General features: G+C 40.7%; 1 protein-coding gene across 1 annotated transcript in view; it reads left to right on the top strand.

The window, feature by feature from the left end:
- The window catches only part of aff2 (AF4/FMR2 family, member 2), a 242,409-nt gene that overhangs the window by 118,831 nt on the left and 103,120 nt on the right, over positions 1 to 20,458 (top strand). The window lies entirely within an intron of this gene.

Raw genomic sequence — 20,458 nt, 5'->3', positions numbered from 1 at the left:
ACCTTCAGCCCTCTCATGCAAACATAAATCATCTCAACACAACTCTTTATCAGTTTGGACCAGAAACATTTAACTTTAAGCCCATTTTTTGAAGAAGGAGAGAAAAAAACCATTGATGGCAAGAGGTTCAGGCGTGTTGGCGTGTTACGTGGGTGAAAAGGTCCAGCACAGGATTTTTTTTTAAAGGGGACCTATTATGAAAAACAAGTTTTTTCTTGCTTTCACATATATAAAGTGGTCTCCCCTCAGCCTGCTAACTCAGAGAAGGAGGAAAGCAACCAAATTCTGCAGTGTCTGTACAGGATGAGCCATCCAGTGTGATGTGGCTTCTATGAGCCGTTCAGATTCTGCTCCCGTCGTTACGTAACGACGGGAGTGATTTACATAGGTTGGCCTCCGATGCGTGAAACCATGCCCACAACTAACTCCGCCGGCCGGAGCTTCCGCCATTTTTTCGTAGCGCGTCATTCAGGCAGCCAATCAGCCCAGAGCCTCATTATCATAGCCCCGCCCACTCAGAATCCTGCATAGATAATGAGGTTAGAGAATGGGAAGATAAAGACATGGTTTAGAGGCTGAATTTCTAATTTATTTATCAAAAACAATCAAAAGCTTGTTTTTAAGACATTCAAGGCCTGTTTAAAATAGGTATTAGATGCCATAATAGGTCCCCTTTAATCTCAAACACTACCACTGTGGACTACGTTTAAAAAGCTAATAAAAACATGAGGAACCCTTCTTTGTTGACTTATTTCTTCTTCTCTTGCTTCTTTTGTTGCACTCTTCTTTTACGTTTCCTTTTATGCTGTTAGCCATTTGCAAACAACAAAAAAGGCACATTGTACATCAGTGTGTAAGCAGTGTTATTGTTCGGTTAGTGGTTCTTAAGTGGTGCCAAAGTGTAAGACACGCTGAGGGGGCTGGGGGGGCTGAGGGGGCTGTCGCCCCGTTGGAGGTTCCTGTCTAGCGGGTTTACCAGGAACAGGTGTGTTTCCAACAGGTGAGGAAACACACCTGTTGTCATCGCTGAGTTTTAAGTGTTGCCAGATCATGTGACAGAAACAAGGAGCGAGATAATTGAAAACAAGTTCAAATCAAGCAGTTGAGTGCAAAAATACACAACGCTCCAACCATGTGACCCACGTGTTATTCAGGTAACACAGAACAATTATTGCCCAAAGAACGATTTATTAAATCTCATTTTATATATTTTCATTAACATTTGATTGACAAATATGCAATATGTTAAGATTAATTAGCCTGTTTATGCAATAAATTGATAGAAATATTATATGCAATTGAAATGCACAAATCTTGAAATTAGGTCTAAATATTTCTGTTGCAGGCTCGACAGTATTCGTGAGCATAAAAGCATCCTTACAAAGACTAACCCTGAACAAACGTGTGGTTTTGGGAGCAGGGAGCTGGAGTGATACATGTTTGATTCCTCCTACCTCATAGTGATTCAGTGCATGCTAACTTGTCGGTTTGAATTTTGACAATCTGGAGCGGCTTGAAGCTCTGAATTTTGTTGATGATCAAGGGTGTACAAAGGAAACAGGATGGGTTTATTATTTATTTATTCAGTTTTCCCTCAATACGTGTCTTAATATTGCCAGGCATACAAATAAACTGGATTTACAACATGAACACGCTTTTATTCCCACTGTTTTTTGTGATACTGAAAAACCATTAATGGCCTCAAAAATTCATCAGATCAGCTCCCGTCGGAGTGCAAACTGAATCTATTTTTTCAATTGGTCTGTTTATGTGCTCTGTATGTTTCCTGCAGTTATATTATCACGAGCAGCTAATACGTCTCCTCCATATTAGTTGTAAAGGGCTGATAGTATAACATCAAGTTGTGATGGCTTTAATGCTGATAATGGAAACTACTGAAGCAATCTGAATTTCTTTGCACCAAATTAAAATATGCAGTTAAAGTGAGGAGATGGGAATGGCAGAAAATCACAACACAGACTGTAAAAGTCAGTTTTTTTATATGAGTGATTTACTTTTATGCACCCAACAGTGTTTAGGTTATCAGGCAGGCGGACTCATACATAAACCAGCACACATATCAGTGAATCCCTCACATGCAACTGGACTAAAACACACGATACACACACACACAGTCTCCTCTGAGGGCACGGCTTGTGATCTGTCTAGCATGCCGGTAATCCCAGTGACGGCTTTCATTCCAGCTCTGTAAACAGCTGAAATATGGATGATAAAAGAAGCAGATGAAACTGAATAAACAAGCAGAATGTGGACAAAAAAAGAAGAAAAAAAATCCTTGGAGATTTTTAACCCCTGTAGGACCGCGTACTGACCTGCATTCCACTTGAAACGTCAGGACATTGACAGGCTGCTCGAGTCTTCATTTGACTTTGGCATTTTTCATGACAGCGGGCATCCATTTTTTATTTGTGGCATATTCGAGTCATATTGATAAAGTTAGACACGGTGCGGTCTCGCTAGCAAAGGTAACCTTTTCTTATCGTGCTGAGAAGGTATCCGGGGGAAAACGTCAGCAGAGAGGATGTGTTAATAGCTCTCAGAGGACAGCGCAGGAGAACGTGTTTACATCCATCAGGCCCTGGACTTAATTCTGCTTGACTGTCTTCCTTTATTTCTTTGCATGTTATCCTCTCTTTCTTGTTCATCTTGTGTACCTGCCAATCTCCATGTGGCACATCACTATCTCCCGGCTTTTGTAAATATGAATAGACTGAGTGTGTTTTGGGATGCTTCCAGTGTTTCTTTCTTTTTTTTTTTGTCATCACAAATTCTTTCACAGAGCCATTCAACTCTCTCTCTCTCTTTCTCTCTCTCTCTCTCCCACACACACACTTACACACACACACACACACTCACACAGAGAGAGAGAGAGAGAGGGTTTCTTTAAACACATCACTGTAATTACCTGTTAATGATGTTGAAATCCAGCACAAAAGGAGAACATGGCACCCTGGTTGATGTGAAACATGAAAACACACAGAATAAAAAGGGAAATCACTTGACTGGAATTGCATTCAATGCACTTGTTATACAATTTTATAGGTGGCTGTGTAAACGGGCCCTTCGCCGATGTGACAAATTAATGTAACAAGCAAGTACCCATTCAGCAAATAATGAAGTGTCAAGTCATAACCACTTGTTATATTTGAAGAAATAAACAAACCTTTTATTTCAGAAATTGGCAAATGTCACCGTGTTCAGCCCCCTTGTGCTGACAGGCTATTGATGTTTATGATGCAGCGATAGCATTGCTAATGATTATTTAAGCTCACTGGAAGTGCGGCTGTGCTATTGTCTCATTTCACATATCTGTCTTCCACATATCTGTCACATCTGGGATAACCAGCTATTGTCTTTTTCATTCTTCATGTGAATTCACTTGAGTTTTACTTGTTAGAAAGCGATCTCAAATGCTACGTTATAAGCGGCTATCGATATCAAGAAAACACACGAGTGATCCCTGCTGGTATGAACCTCCCTCCCCAGCAGAGGTGTCTTCAGTATTCACATTCATTACTCAGGTAGAAGTATAGATACTAGAGTTTAAAAATATTCCTGTAGAAGTTGAAGTATCAACTCAAGTTTTTTACTCAAGTAAAAGTATAAAAGTACTGGTTTCAAAACTACTTAAAGTATAAAAGTAAAAGTAATGTAAGGGGGAAAAAAGCCATTAAGGACAAAAGCCATTGAAAATGAATGTATCTTAGTATAATGTAAATATATTAAAGAACCATATATGTGTACTATTGAGCATTAACATGTGTTTGAGAGAGCAGGAGATATGATGACTAGTTGCCTATAAGTATTGTAATGGTGCAAAAAGTCAAACTTCAGAGGCATGTTATCATTTATCCTAACCTTTATTGGAATGTACATCCAAGTTTAGTTGCAGGAATCTGAGGGAACGGATGTAAGAACAAAACTGGACAAGAACATCTGAAACAACCACAACCAAATTCACTCTATCCGGATGGAGCAATTTAACTGGATAGTTTTTTTTTAAAGGCCGAAATGAAATAGAGTAACGAGGCTGTTTTTAAAATGTAAGGAGTAAAAAGTACAGATAATTGTGTGAAAATGTAAGGAGTAAAAGTAAAAAGTCGTCTGAAAAATAATTACTCCAGTGAAGTATAGATAACCAAAATTTCTACTTAAGTAAGGTAACGAAGTATTTGTACTTCTTTACTTGACACCTCTGCTCCCCAGCAAGTATGTGGCGCTTTTGATATCATTATTAATTACTTTACATGAAAATGAAGTGCAGTGTGAGTTGTCGGAGCTTTCTCCTTCGGATTATCGTGACAGTAAAGTGTGCAGCTAAAGTGTTTTTGCAGCATTTTTCAAGAAGATAATATCCGCCCCAAGTGCAGGAGGGTTAGAAAGGATCAATGTAAATACCTAGAACTTCAGCAGAATTTCAGGATGCAGTTTTTTAACTGATAAATATGTGGTCAGTTCAGAAAGATTGAGCCTACCTGATAATTTGCTCTAACATTTTCGGGGTTGCAAGCCTCCACTGGCAGTTTAACTGATAAATCTTTCAAGCTTTTTAAGCCGACTGAGCTTTAGAGCTCCTTTTTTCTCGCAAGAACAGACTCATAGTATCAAAGAACACATATTCATTTTCACATTTTTGTAATGCGTTTGTTAATGATTATATATTTTTTCTATCATTTCATGATTTCAGATGAAAAATAGACAAGGCAGATCATGCAAGTTGCACAATGTAATTAATTTACCCCTAACAAAGTGCTGGGCTGGTGACATTACTTACCTCCTGGTGCCGCCCGACGCATGAGCGCTGCATTCTGCACAGCGCAGGTACTGTTAATTCCAGCCCAACTCCAATTAAATGAGCAAATGGGAAAATGGGTGAAATAAAAAAAGCAGAGTAGCTGGTTGGAACATGCCCACAGCCACCACAAATTACTTATTTTAACTCTGCTTGCCTCCTACACAGCTAACTATTACCTTTATTCTGATTGAACAGAACTGGTCGTGGTGATTTGGTACAATTAAGGACACATTATCTTTAAAATCTTTAACAAAAAGAATGATTACACACTGTTAGATCTTTATTCACAGCACAGAAGCCACATTTATTGAAAGTGATAAGTGCTAAGTACCTATAGTGAGGACAGTAAGCCATTGTCACCATGGACTGTAATGTGGCTGTCACTCAAACTAATTACCACTAATTATGGAAACATTTGTAGCTTGAAAAAGGAAAAAAAAATGTGCCTTTCAAACGAGTTCCTGGTGGTCATTGAAGGAACTGCACATATTGCAGTGGCTGTTTGGCGAGCCAGATCGAGCCGCTTGGTGTGAACACACCATTAACCTGCTGATGACGCAGCCACTTCAATCAGTCAGTTACCTGATGACCCAAATATCCGCCTCGTTCTGACAAGATTGTTTTTCCTCTACCTGAGCTGCACTCGCTCTGAGTCGACTGGATTCATCAAGCCGGCATGATCACACGATCAGGTTTATCTGTCAAGATCCCAGCGACACCTTTGGCCAGTCTGCATAGTAACAGCCTGTGGTAGGTTTTATGTATGAAAATAATCAACAAAAGAGGTTAGAATCATATATTTAATTTCTGCGGGGACTTGAGTAATCAGGAATAAAGAGATGATTTTACACCATCATACGCGTTACCTTTTTCATGCAATTTCTGGCACTTTTAGTCCATTCAAATGTATTTGTTGACAAAATAATTGTCGTACAAATCGATACTGGAGTAACAGTGTTGATGTTATTGTGTAGATGTGTGTGGGATTGGGTGACCCCATGTATCTTTATGACTGACTGCCTGCCTTATGGCTGGTGTGTGTGTGTGTGTGTGTGTGTGTGTGTGTGTGTGTGTGTGTGTGTGTGTGTGTGTGTGTGTGTGTGTGTGTGTGTGTGTGTGTGTGTGTGTGTGTGTGTGTGTGTGTGGCTCCTATCTATCTGAGCAGCTATTTCAGAGAGAAAGGATTTCTGCCTCAGTAATTGCCTCGGCTATATTTTCCCCCTGAATCTCTTTCTCACTCATTTTTCTTTGGTATCTATTTTCTTTCAGAATTCTGTCCTTTTCCCTCCCACAGACTTACTCTGGCTCTCACCCACATTACATTTCTCTTTTGTGTTCTCTCTATCATTGAGCCCTAGAAATTAACTGTAATTTCATAGCTCCATCAATTAGCGAAACCCACACATTTACATATAATAATCACATGTTTATGAAGTCCACGACTTTCTATTCAGCAAACTTCGATTGGATGATTATATGATTTGTCTGCAATAACAACCGGTACAATGTCTGGTTCAAAGCAACACTGTCAATGTTCCACTCCAGTAAAATGTAGCACAACAGTGGAGGAAAAGGATGGTTACAATAAAGCTGTGGAAAGAAAGAAAGACATAGAGTAATCCTGAAAACATATGGATGTTTTAAAAAGGGACAGCTTAAGAGACGAGACTTAAAATTAAGCACGAAGTGATGATTTAAACAAACAATCTCACTTGTTTAGATATAATTTGTTTTTAGTCTCACTCACTTATATAGTATTTTCCGGAGCTCTTTGAGAATGTAATGTATTTTAAAAGCTTTCATATAATACCCTCCTAATTCAATTCAATCAGTTCAATTCAGTTTTATTTATATAGCGTCTATTACCATACAAGTTGTCTCTAGGCGATTTCGAGAGATCCAGAACATGAAGCCCTGAGCAATTATTACATAAACATAACATAAACAATGGCAGGTAAAAAACTCCCTTAGTGGCCAGAAAAACTCCCCTTTAGGAGGGAAGAAACCTTATATTAAGCAGGACCTGGATCACAAGGGGGGACCCTCCTGCCGGAGGGTAGAGCAGGAAAAGAGAGCTAGGAAAGGGAGAATGAAGAACAGAGAGGAGAGCTACAGATATATTGTCAAAAGTACAAAAAAGATGAGACATTATCCGAAAGCTGGAGAATTAAATTCTGACCGATACATTGCTAGCTGGTGCACTACAGAGACGACTTCATAAACAGGTGTAGACGTCAGACACTGAGGTGGTCAGAGGGGGGACTGCAGGTGAGGATGCAGCTCTTGAGGCTCTGGCCTGCAAACATGCATGGGTTGTTTGTGTTGTCTTTTCTTTTCTTTTCTTTTCTTTTCTTTTCTTTTCTTTTCTTTTCTTTTCTTTTCTTTTCTTTTCTTTTCTTTTCTTTTCTTTTCTTTTCTTTTCTTTTCTTTTCTTCTCTTCTCTTTCTTTTCTTTTCTTTTCTTTTAATTTTATTAGGTTATATTTTTATAGGTTATATATGATATGATATTGTGAGGAAGGGACAGGAATAAATAAGCGTTCTGCTTCCTCCTGTTCCCTCTCGAACACATTGTTTTGCTGTGTTTTATTTTTGAATGAGACTGTTAAATTGTTTTGCTTTTTTTTAATATTTTGATGCTTTTAATTTGATTGGGTTTTGTTGTGTTCGAGACAAAGCCAATAAAATTTAAAAAAAAAATGCACAAAAGAGAAAAGGCGGGGGGCGGCAGACCAGCACAACAAAGTACAAGAACAATCTAGTGCAATTATGGTTATGAGACACTTATCATTAATAACTAAGGATTGAGGTAAAGAAAGGAAAGAGAAGAGAAGAGGAGAGAAGAAGGGGCGATGGGCACCACTCAGTGGATCATGTTGGTGTTCTATCTCTATATCTAGGATGAAGCTCTGTTTCAGACCAGCTGCTCTAGTCTGGTCCTGCAGCTGCAGCTATGAATACTGGCCCTAACACACTAGAGTTTACACTAACTAGAGGTCTTACTAAACAGAAACTTTAAGTCTGGTTTTAAAGGTGGGGGTGGTGTCAGCCTCCTTAACCCAGATTGGAAGTTGGTTCCATAGTAATGGTTCCTGATAGCAGAAGGGCCCTCTGTCATCAGGAACCATTACTATCGAAACATTTGGATCTTCTAGGAACTACAAGTAAACCTAGATTCTGTAGAACAGAGAGCTCTATAGGAACATAACTATCAGGTCTTGCAAATATCGCAGAACTAGGCCATTTAAAGCTTTATACTTTATAAGTAATAAGATGTTGAATTTGATGAGTTTTACGGGTAGCCAATGGAGCGACGCTAACACTGGAGAGACGTGGTCTCTCCTGCTGATTCCTGTCAGCAGTCGTACTGCTGCATTCTGGATCAGCTGGAGCCTACTCAGAGAATTACTGGGACATCCTGCTAATAACACATTACAGTAATCTAGTCTAGAAGATACAAACGCGTGAATTCGTTTTTCATCACTCTGCGAGAGGATGTTCCTAATCTTTGCGATATTACGGAGATGGAAAAAGGCTGTCTTACAATTCAGATTAGCATAAAAGAGAAATCCTGATCAAATAGTACTCCAATGTTTCACACAGTATTACTGGAGGCCATCGCAACATTGTCTAATCCCTTTCTAAGGTGTTTGAGACCAAAAAGAATAACCTCTGTTTTTCTCAGAAAACCGTTTAACTGGGCTTCCGGCTTAGCTTTACATGGGGTGAGACGTAATTAGCAGAGCTCCTGCAGAGTTAATTTTAATTCAGCATTTATTGGCACTTTTTGTATCACTCCCACGGCTTTGGTTTTAACTAACCTATTTTCAACGCGGTTACTTCGACGACTTACCACGGAAATGCCTCCAAAGTCCGTCAAAGCGGGGAATAACCCTCCAGCTAACCCGCGGCCTGCTGCTCATGCCGTCTCCTCGCCCCGCGGTGATTCCCCTCCTCCGGAGAGCGCCTGCACTGCGCAGGTTCCAGCTGCGGAGTTCAGCCGGCTTAAAACCGAACTTCTCTCCGCTCTTCGCAATGATGTTGCGGCTGTATTTAGGTCAGAGCTTCAGCAAGCACTGAACGAGAATTTAACGTCCATTAAGTCCGAGCTGCTTTCCCTTAAAGCTGATCTTTCTGGCAGTATTTCCTCCATGAAGGCGGACGTCGCGGGTCTCGCAGCCACGGTCGCTGGGATCGAGCTCTCGCTCTCAAGCTGCTCAGATGACATCGTTGCTCTCCAGAAAAAAGTTGATCACTTGTCGAAAGAATATGTGAGGCTGGAGGACAGATGCGAGGATTTGGAGTCAAGGTCCCGTCGGCAGAACCTGCGGATTATTGGCGTCCCGGAGGAGGATCCTGACTCTTCATCTGCAGCCGGCGTTTCCAGGCTCCTGGCGGAAGCCTTCTCCCTCGACGCAGAGCCGGTGGTGGACCGAGCCCACCGCACCCTCATGCCGAGACCGAAGACCGGGGAGCGGCCCCGCGCAATAGTGGCAAGGCTCCATTATTACACCGACTGCGCTGACATCCTGAGAAAGGCGAGAGAGCGGCAGCGGATAAAAGTCCGGGGTATGAGCATCTCCGTGTTCCCGGATCACACAGCCAAGACAGCGCGGGCGCGCGCTGCCTTTAATGACATGCGCCGTCAGCTGCGGGAGATTGAAGGAGTCCGGTATGGATTGCTGTATCCAGCCCGGCTGCGTGTAACCCATGATGGCCAGCAGCGTGACTTCACGTCGCCAGATGAAGCCCTGGCATTCATCAGGAAAATAAAAAAAGTGACTACCAGCTAATTTTCTGGGACGATTTATCCAGCTTGCTGTCCATGCGGGACTCTGGCCCGGGGTGAGTGACTGAGTCAATTCAGAAAATGGGACTTTATGTCGTAATTTTTTTAATTTTTTTAATTTTTTAATTTTTTTAATTTTTTTTTTTAATTTTTTTAATTTTTTTATTTTTTTCTTCTAACTATCAATGGGAACAACACCGTTTAAAATTGAAGGCCTAATCATTTCTCTGGTATGATGCCTTGATTAGAAAATATGCACACACCCCTGTCTTTGCTTAAATTGTGTGCATGTGTGTGCGTGTCTGTGTGGGTGTGCGAGTACATATATGTATATATCAGTGTTCTATAGGCCAAAGATCTCCTTAATTTTAATTAACGTTTGTTGTTACCCTGACAAGACAGCGATCGTCAGAATGGATCAGATTGTTGGTTTCATATGCCTCCATGCGGGACTCTGGCCCGGGTTGAGTGACTGAGTCAATTCAGAAAATGGGACTTTATGTCGTAATTTTTTTTTTTTTTTTTTTTTTTTTTTTTTAATTAATTTTTTTTTTTTCTCTCTCTCTTCTAACTATCAATGGGAACAACACCGTTTAAAATTGAAGGCCTAATCATTTCTCTGGTATGATGCCTTGATTAGAAAATATGCACACACCCCTGTCTTTGCTTAAATTGTGTGCATGTGTGTGCGCGTCTGTGTGGGTGTGCGAGTACATATATGTATATATCATTGTTCTATAGGCCAAAGATCTCCTTAATTTAATTAACGTTTGTTGTTACCCTGACAAGACAGCGTTCGTCAGAATGGCTCAGATTGTTGGTTTCATATGCCTCATATTTTATTTTATATATATATTTTTTTTTTAAGGTTTTAACTCTGCAGGAGCTAATTTTGTTTTCGTTTTTGTATCTAGCTTTACAGTCGAAAGCATCTCCTTTCGAGAATGGCTTCCTTTGAAGCCAGCACGGCTGTTTCCATCGTTTGGGGATGGGATCATCTAATGTGCGTTGGGTGGGTGGGCGGGGGTTATGGGATGTTGGCTTTTTGTCTCTGTAGGTATGTATATACTCCTGAGTTTTGTTTGTTTTGGTTTTCCCTTTTACCTTTTTTCCTTATATCTCCTCTGGTGGTGGGTGAGTCGGTCTTATTTTCTCTCAGAGAATGCCTATGAGCGATCGTAATCTGCACAAGCCTGATACTGGATCAAACATTACATTCACTAGCTGGAATGTTAAAGGTGTGAATAATCCAATTAAGCGATCAAAGATTTTTTCACATTTGAAACGCTTGGACACTGACATAGCTTTCCTTCAGGAAACTCATTTGCGAAATAAAGATCATTTCAGACTCAAACGAGCTTGGGTGGGTGATATTTTTCATTCAAATTTTGATTCTAGGTCTAGAGGAGTAGCAATTTTGATCAACAAAAGAGTCAATTTCTCCGTCTCCAGGACAATATCTGATAAGAATGGTAGATATCTTATTGTTGCGGGCACTCTATACTGTAACCCTGTATTGTTGGTGAATATATATGCCCCTAATTTTGATGACCCCAATTTTACGGATAGGCTGTTTGGCAACCTCCCTTTCTTAAATACGCATATTACAATACTGGGCGGTGATCTGAATTGTGTTATTAATCCTTCTTTGGACCGTTCGAATCCTCGTACTTTGACTCAATCCTCTATGTCAAAATCTATTACCGATTTTACAGTCAAGAACGGGCTTGTTGATCCGTGGAGGTTCTCACATCCTGGAGATAAGGAATTCTCTTTTTTTTCTCAAGTACATCAGTCATATTCACGTATTGACTATTTTTTTGTTGATGGCTCTCTTCTCCCCAAAGTTACTTCTGTCGTATACCACCCAATTGTTATTTCGGATCACGCCCCTCTAACTTTGAATATAACATGGTCTGAGCGCCCCCGTTTTTCTTCTCCCTGGAGGTTTAATCCATTGCTTTTATCCGACGATGCATTTAATGTTTCTATATCTGCTTCAATAGATGATTTCATTGCATTAAACAAAACAGACTCTACCAGTTTTTCGCTAGTATGGGAATCACTCAAAGCATATTTGCGAGGACAGATTATCTCTTATTCAGCATACGCCAGTAAAATCCGCAGGGCTAAATTACAGGAGCTCACATCTAAAATTCAGGACACAGACAGACTAAACTCAGTTAACCCAAGTCCGAGTTTACTGAAACAACGGCTTGATTTGCAGTCAAAATTCGATCTTATAGCGACAGCCGATTCTGAACGGCTCCTATTACGCGCTCATGCCAACTATTATGAACACGGCGATAAACCAAGCAGGTTATTGGCTCACCAATTAAAAAGGCAAGCAACGTCGAGACTGATTCCCAGCATTAGAGATTCTAATGGCACACTTACCACCGATCCAATCGCCATCAACACAATTTTTAAGTCATACTACTCCTCTCTCTATGAGTCAGAATCTCCACTTGACACAGCAGAAATGACCTCCTTTCTTGATAATATCACTGTCCCTACTATTAATTTGGATGTGGCTAATGGCCTCGATGCTCCTTTCAGCTTGCAAGAAATTGCTGCCGCCATTGAAGCTACGCAAAGCAACAAGGCCCCTGGTCCCGATGGGTTCGGAGCTGAGTTTTTCAAAAAATTCAAAGACAAATTAGCCCCCCTTTTACTTTCAGTGTACAATGAGTCCCTTGATCATGGCTCATTGCCTCCCTCTTTAATGCAGGCGTCCATTGCCCTCCTTTTGAAGAAGGACAAGGACCCTGAATCATGCACTTCTTACAGGCCCTTGTCTTTACTGAATGTGGATGTCAAAATTTTAGCCAAAGCACTAGCAATTCGTCTTGATAAGATCCTTCCTAGCATCATATCTGAAGAGCAGAATGGTTTCATCAAGGGACGCCAGCTCTTTTATAATGTTCGTACACTTCTTAATGTGATTCTCTCTAAAGATTCTTCTCCACTCCCTGAAGTTGTTATCGCAATTGATGCTGAAAAAGCGTTTGATCGTGTCGAATTTAATTATCTTTTTGCAACACTTCATAAATTCGGATTTGGACACAGGTTTATATCGTGGATTAGACTTCTTTACACTTCCCCTCAGGCCAGCATTCACACCAATGACAACTACTCCACTTATTTTACATTATCACGTGGCACGAGACAGGGCTGCCCTCTCTCCCCTTTGCTATTCGCTCTATCCGTCGAACCACTTTCAATTGCTCTAAGAACTCTTCCTCTATTTCGCGGAGTCTCTAGGTCCAATGTGGAACTCAAATTGTCACTTTATGCAGACGACCTCCTTTTATATGTATCTGACCCTTTAACCAGCATTGCACCAATATTATCTCTGTTGAATAATTATGGATCCTTCTCCGGCTATAAGGTCAATCTTAACAAGTGTGAATGCTTCCCCATAAACTCCTCTGCTTTACAACTCAAACAATCTGATATCCCCTTTAAACTCAGCCCGTCAGGCTTTAGATACTTAGGGATTAATGTGACCCGCACTCTGCCCTCTCTTTTCACCGCTAATTTTTCCTCACTGGTAACTCAAGTGAAGGCGGACTTACAGAGGTGGAACTCCCTACCACTGTCGCTGATAGGAAGAATTAACACAGTGAAAATGACTGTATTGCCTAAATTTCTTTTTTTGTTCCAATGCACTCCTTTATTTCTACCAAAATCTTTTTTTAAATCACTTGACCAAATTGTTTCCAACTTTTTATGGGCCGGTAAGACACCCAGAGTGAGATATTCGCTTCTCCAAAAATTTAAATTTAATGGGGGTCTAGCACTACCAAACTTTATGCTTTACTATTGGTCAGCGCATATTCACAAACTAATTTATTGGCTTCAGTCTCCTGAGTTATTATGGTGCAGATTGGAGGCTCAGTCACTCTCTTCATCCTCTGTAACGGCCCTACTCTCCTCCTCTTTACCATTGAATCCCTCTAAGTTTACAAATAGCCCTGTGGTGCTTTCCTCCCTTAAGATTTGGTCACAGTTTAGGCGCCACTTTAAATTTGCTTCTCCATCCATCTATACACCTGTTACTAAGAATCATCTGTTCCCTCCATCACTAATAGACACCACTTTTATGATTTGGTACAACCGGGGCATTAAGCACTTCAGGGATCTATATAAGGATGGTATCTTTTCCACATTCTCAGATCTGAGGTCAAAGTTCAATTTGCCTGCCTCCCATTTGTTTCGCTACTTCCAGCTTCGACACTGCGCCTCTGCTTTGTTTCCATGCTTCCCTTCCCTTCCTGCGAACCAACCGTGGGATGATCTTCTAACTATGAAACTCAGTCAAAAGTCTCTGATATCTAAGATATATGCACTGTGTATGACATTTGATGATCATTCTGTAGATAAAGCTCGGGAAGGTTGGGGACGAGAGTTGGGCCTTGACTTCACAGGGGAGCTGTGGGATAAAGCTATCCGTAGCATACGATCTAGCACGCCTTGCGCTAGACTAGAACTTATTCAATTTAAGGTGCTGCATAGAGCCCACCTATCAAAATCCCGATTATCGGAAATATATCCGAATGTTGCAGACTTATGCGACAGATGCCAAGGTTCTCCCTGCAATTTAAGTCATATGTTTTTCTCCTGTCCTAGGTTACAGAAATTTTGGAGTGATTATTCTGTGATCATGTCTAAAGTTCTGGGTAAAAAAGTTGTTATGGCCCCTCTCTTAGCAATATTCGGACTCTCTGTTGACTCCTCACATATCAGCCACATACAGTCAGAAGTATTGGCTTTCACATCCCTTTTAGCAAGACGTCGTATCTTACTTTTATGGAAATCCCCCAGGTCCCCGTCTATTTCTATTTGGCTTAGTGATGTTATGTTTTTTCTTAAATTGGAGAAGGTGAGATACTCTGTAAAAGGCAACTCAGCTAAATTCATTCGCAAATGGCAATCGTTCATAGACCACTTTACCGCGTTGAAGACTCTACCCACCGACTGACCCCCCCCCTCCCTTAATTTTCTTTTCATCTCCTTAATTTGTTTTTTTTTTATGTTTTATTTATTTCCAGTTTCATTTCTTGCTCATCTGTTTATTTATTTTTTAACGCTACAGAGACTCTGTTCCTTCGTTAGGTTTTGTGTGTTTAAAAAAAAAAAAAAAAAAGGAGACAATGTATAATGCGTCTGTTTGACTACACGTTTCCATGTTTTAATTGTATGTTGTTTCTTATAAAAAGATCAATAAAAAAAAAAAAAATAAAAGTTATCCCTGACATAACTGTACTGCAAAAAAAAAAAAAAAAAAAAAAAAAAAAAAAAAAAGAAAACCGTTTAATTAACGGTTCTGTTTCATCCGACTTCATAGACAAATAGAGCTGCGTATCATCAGCATAACAATGAAAGTGTATGCCGTGATTCTGGATTATACTTCCCAAGGGCTGCATGTATAAACTAAACAAGATTGGCCCTAGCACTGAACCCTGCAGAACACCATAACAGACCCTTGACTGTTCGGAAGAAACCTCATGTACATGAACAATCTGGAACCTGTCAGATAGATATGATTTAAACCAACGTAGAGCTGTCCCTTTAATCCCAACAACATGCTCTAACCTGTGCAGTAAAATGCCATGATCTACAGAGTAAAAGCAGATAGTCCCTTATCTGAGGTCCAGTAGAACCAGTATGGACACTAATCCCTTATCTGAGGTCCAGTAGAACCAGTATGGACACTAATCCCTTATCTGTGGTCCAGTAGAACCAGTATGGACACTAGTCCCTTATCTGAGGTCCAGTAGAACCAGTATGGACACTAATCTCTTATCTGAGGTCCAGTAGAACCAGTATGGACACTAATCCCTTATCTGAGGCCATAAGAAGGTAATTTGTGACTCGAACCAGTGCTGTTTCTGTGCTACGATGCATCTGAACCCTGACTGAAAAACTTCAAACAGATGATTTCTATACAAATGTTCACATGACTGGCTTGCAGCTACTAATACTACTAATAGAAAGATACTTACATGTTTTATACATTTGTTACATTTAATAAATCCTTTATGAATAAACTTAAATATAAAATCATAACTAAAGAAAAAAAAAGATCAATTGTAAGTCTGCTTTAGCCATTGTGTGGAACCAGCAGGAAGGATCTGCTTCCTCCAAGGTCATCACTTTAGTATAAGCCCTGTCATACACAATACACAAGCTTTCCCATTCACTTGAATGGGAAAGCTTGGATTGGCAGTGTGTGCTGAAGTGCTCTTCAGTAGTACATTAAGCTCCACGTCGAGCCCTCATACGGCACTATGAACGGCACTGTGATGAACTTCACAAGTGAAACAAGCATTCGCAGCCAAGTTGTCCCTTAACGAGAGCTACTTCTGTCTTCATAGCTCATTTGGTTAAATTATATGAAGGCTCTGTGTGGCAGTATTTATGAGCAGAGGCCTCTTGTTTGACACGGTGGCTGCATCTTATAGCTGTAACTCCAAGATTGTTGTGCCACGTCATTTCAGTTATTTCCCTCTTAATTTACAACGAGTGCATCTAATTCTCATGAAAGAAAAATGATTTGATTTAAAATGTTATAAGCTACAAATCCTTTTACAGTGAATATAAAATTCCTCATAGGTTATAAGCCAGTTTTATTCATCATATAGGATTTAGAGTTTTTATAAAACAACTTTACAGCGTTTACACTCAGCATTTACAGTCTAAACACTGAGTTCAGACTGTAAATTTGGAGTTTGCTGATGCGTCTGGCAGACCCATCTGCTTGAAGTTTTACATGGTCTCTGTGCTAACAATGCGACTGTGGCAGTGTTTGTTGCTGCCCGCGTCCCCCGCCGGCCCCCGCCCTCGCCCTCCTACTCCCCTGCATCACTGGTGCGTGATATGTGTCAAAATCTGTCAGAAAGGCAGAAATCTCTACCATATTTGCTTCCCGTATTGGCACACAGTGAGCCTGCCGTCTCTCTTTGAATGAAACATTTGATGTGTGATGCAAAAGTTTGACACTCTGTCAAATGCCGTGAAGCTCTGCTGCATTCCTCAGATTTATTGCACTATATATGTCAATTTTAAGGGATCCCTTGTGTGTCCGTTCTCAGCTAAATCCACTTCCTCTTGTTCAGCCTCAGACTTTTTTTTTTTTTTCATTAGTTAAAGGCTCACGTGTTAGTTTATTGAGACTTAATATGCACATGAGGTCAGCTTCATTTTGGCTTTTCTTTAGCCCAATATCACATTATGGGGCCTTAATGACAAACTATTGACCTTTGTACTGCAGCCTGTCATTGCGTATTAACACGGCCCGGAGAGCTGGTGATGTGAAGATATTTGTTTTAAAGTAACTCAAGGGTTCCACTGGGAGAAAAACATCTCCATCCTCCAACTCTGATTTCACATTTACCCACTGTGTGATTGAGGTGCTGATGTTTGGATAGTGTGTTGGAAACACAGTTCATGTCTTGAAGACATACAGATGGGTGTTTTGTCTGTGTGCTCAGGCGGTTTTGATCCGAATATAAACACGCTCCGACTGGAATCTCCTCGGTTGTTTTAAAAAGACGGTGATTTAAGGCTGAACGTGAACATGATGTCATTCACTTCATCAAGTTCACTACATTGCTTTTCTATTAGTGTCAGTGCTATTATCAGTGGAGTGCAACAGCGCTGCAGCATTATGTTCGTCTCCCAGTCCTTTATCTCTAATGAGCCCGTTTGCTGGACTGATCCAAGCCCGAGATGTGACCCAGATAATTGCATTATTTTGTTTGCAGTTACATTTTTGGAAGCAATAATTTAGCCATGGATATTATTCCCGAGCCTTTTTAAGTTTCAGCCAGCAAAGTCATGCATGTCCTGCAGCTGCAGTAATGATTTGTTTGGGATAAACAGAGAAGCAAGTCTGTGATGTGCTTGAACAGCAAAAATGAACTCTGGTTGAACTGAGAAAGGAAACAATTCCAGCTCGAGAAACTTCAACATTTTTGCAAGTTTGCATACTTTATACATATATATATTGTTTTTCTTTCACCTTCTACAACTAATACAAATTGTCTGCCTTCGTTGAAGGCTCAGACATCTTATTTAACGCTGCTCTGTTTATCAGTACACGAAGGGCTCCACTGACCAGGGCACATGTTTACACAGATTATCAGTGTGCAGCCACTGAACTGGTTAATCGAAGCAGTTGCATATGTTTAAGCTCAAACCGCCTCCGTTTCTCCCTTCAAATCAAATTCCTGACAGCCCCATGAATCGTGGAGCTGAAATGGCTCTGTGGTTTGTGCAGCACCGGCCAAACCACAGTCACTGCACGGCCTCGGCGAGTTTGAAGCTGAAATGGATCAGCTTTAGTATCTGTGCACCGCTTTACTCGCCCACACACAAGCTGGTGCTTCTCAACCGCTACGGGACATCCTGGACCGAGTTTCCCCTCTGCGCTCCATATCAGGCAGACGGTACATGCATGCGTTAACTTCCAGCATGTTGCATTAAATTTACGACATCAAAATAGTAATTAGACCATTTTAAAAGGAACTCTCGAAAAAATATATAAATGTTTTGACCATGACCATGAGTGAACCGCTAAGGGTGGAGCAGCTTGGCACGGCCGAGCTTCGGATTTCTCCACATGCTGAAGTGATATGTATGTGTGGGGACACAATAAAAACACTTCTGGTGCTCAGAGAATCTATTTATGCGGTCTGTTTTGTGAGGAAAATACAAAACTCCACGAGTGTACTCTAACGTACACCACATCTAATGCATTCCCAATTATACTTGGTGGTGCATGTTGAGGCAATGTGTAGGCAAAGTTTCATGGTACTTTGAGCTGTTTTTACACATGAAGACTAGATATTTTATTGTGGTTTTTGCCTGGAATTCTGTCTGGAATTCTGCTCCGTATCCGTGCACATCCGGCAGCGAGAGGCCAGGTGCTGGAGGTGCACTCTTCCAGCTGGGAAAACCAGGCACAGGAATGTCACTGCTCAGTTCAGAAGGGATAAGACTCAATGCTCTGGAATATCAAAAGTTATGTTCACACATCCATCCCGTGCAAGCTGAGCAGAAATCCTCTACAAGTAAATAGCCAATCAAAACATGTTTGTTCTGTCTATAAATAGCCTTCACCAACACTAGCGTACTTATGAATGTATGTGACACGCACCTTCTTTGATAGTTGGGCTTACCAAATAGCATCTGAACATAGTTTGCTATTTCTGTGCAAGTTGCAAAGTAAAGCACTGTCTTAAAAGTCAGTTTTTGTCATTATAAAGTCTCCAACCAGAGAGGACACTGCTCATCCGAACCACAAACCCATAAAATCTTGGATTTTTGCATTTCCCACTGGCTGTGTCAACAAGATTCCCACTTGGCCGGTAGATTTAACAAAATGCTAAAGTAAATCTCACTTTACGAGGTACGGGGGAGGATTTACAAATATGAGACCCACGGTGATTGGAAAGGTCAACAATTTTTACAAAACACTGTTTAATAAAATAAGTCTACGGAGGAAATGTTTTTTTAATAATACCCAAGTGATGACTCGCCATAAAACCTGTCGAACCTTTTTACACTCCTGTGCGTTTTACGGCTCAAAGAGGCTTTTCTTTCCCCGCGTTAGCATTTAGGACAGTTCCTCGTGTTAGTTATAAGTGACCTGGTAAAACATTCACTGGAGAAGAAGGCCGTCCTGCAACCTTGGAAAACAAAACTGTGCTCCAACATTGTGCCAAAACTGACATTTTATATTGAGTACAAATGTGAAGTTTATTGCACCAGTGCTTTTTTGTTAAGCTCTGCCACCGGGGAGCAACTGTTTGGGAGTACTTTCCTAATGATATGTGCACGACGATGGAGGGGAGCTAATCTCCAGGAAGCATCGCAATAAAACTAACACATGAAGATGAAGTGGCAACACTGACGATAAAAAGAAAATAAAAACCTGATTCCAAATGACCTCAAGGAAATTTACCCTGTGAATATTTAATGAGGAGAGGATTTAACTGGTTCAGGCAGAATGGCTTTACCTATTTAAAAGTATTTTGGAAAATGTATTCTTCCAGGGTACGGAAGAGTATTACTGTAGGGCCAGGCAGGAGAAAAATGAAAATAATATTTTAGAGGAGGAAGATTTTTTTTCATTATGCATTTCGAGAAAAAAGTCGAGAAAAAGTCGAAATGTCGAGAAAAAAAAGTCGAAATGTCGAAAAAAAAGGCAAAATTTTGTGAATAAAGTTGAAATGTTGAGGAAAAAAGGCAAAATTTAGACTATTCTTGAAATTGTATTTCAACATTAATCTCGACATTTCGACTTTTTTCTCGAAGTGCACAATAAAAAAAAAAATCTCCCCCTCTCAAATATTTTTTCCTGCATGGCCATAATACTTCCGTAGCAGGGTGCATCACTTCTCATCAGGTTTTCTTACATTACTCTACTTGGAAGTCAAGAAAACTGCAACCAAAAGTTGTCAAACATGTTCCTCTGTGAATGCTGAGAGTACAAATATGGTCAAAATGTTTTTAATTACTCTAAATTACCGTACAGACCAATATATACCAGTCCGGTACTGCAGGGTCGGCAGCGCTGCACCTATAAACCCCGACGCGCCACCGCGCCCTGCAACCACGTAACTCTGCACTGCCATACCAGAGCCATGTTTTATTTATCAACTCATGTTTGCTTAATTAGCTAACTGGCTTCAGCTGATAAAATCAGCCTGCGGCAAAGGCACGGAGACGGGCTCGAGGCCGGGGACGCCAGGGCAGCGTTTGTCTCCTTCTGCACAAAACGGCCTCAAAATTGGTCAAGAATTGTGCAAAGTGAACCTCCCACAAGCATCTCTGCCGACTCCACAT

The sequence above is a fragment of the Cololabis saira genome, chromosome 7 (assembly GCF_033807715.1).
Source record: "Cololabis saira isolate AMF1-May2022 chromosome 7, fColSai1.1, whole genome shotgun sequence".
Lineage (NCBI taxonomy): Eukaryota > Metazoa > Chordata > Actinopteri > Beloniformes > Belonidae > Cololabis > Cololabis saira.
The sequence above is the reverse complement of the archived record's forward strand: the minus strand, read 5'-3'. Positions and strand labels throughout refer to the sequence as shown.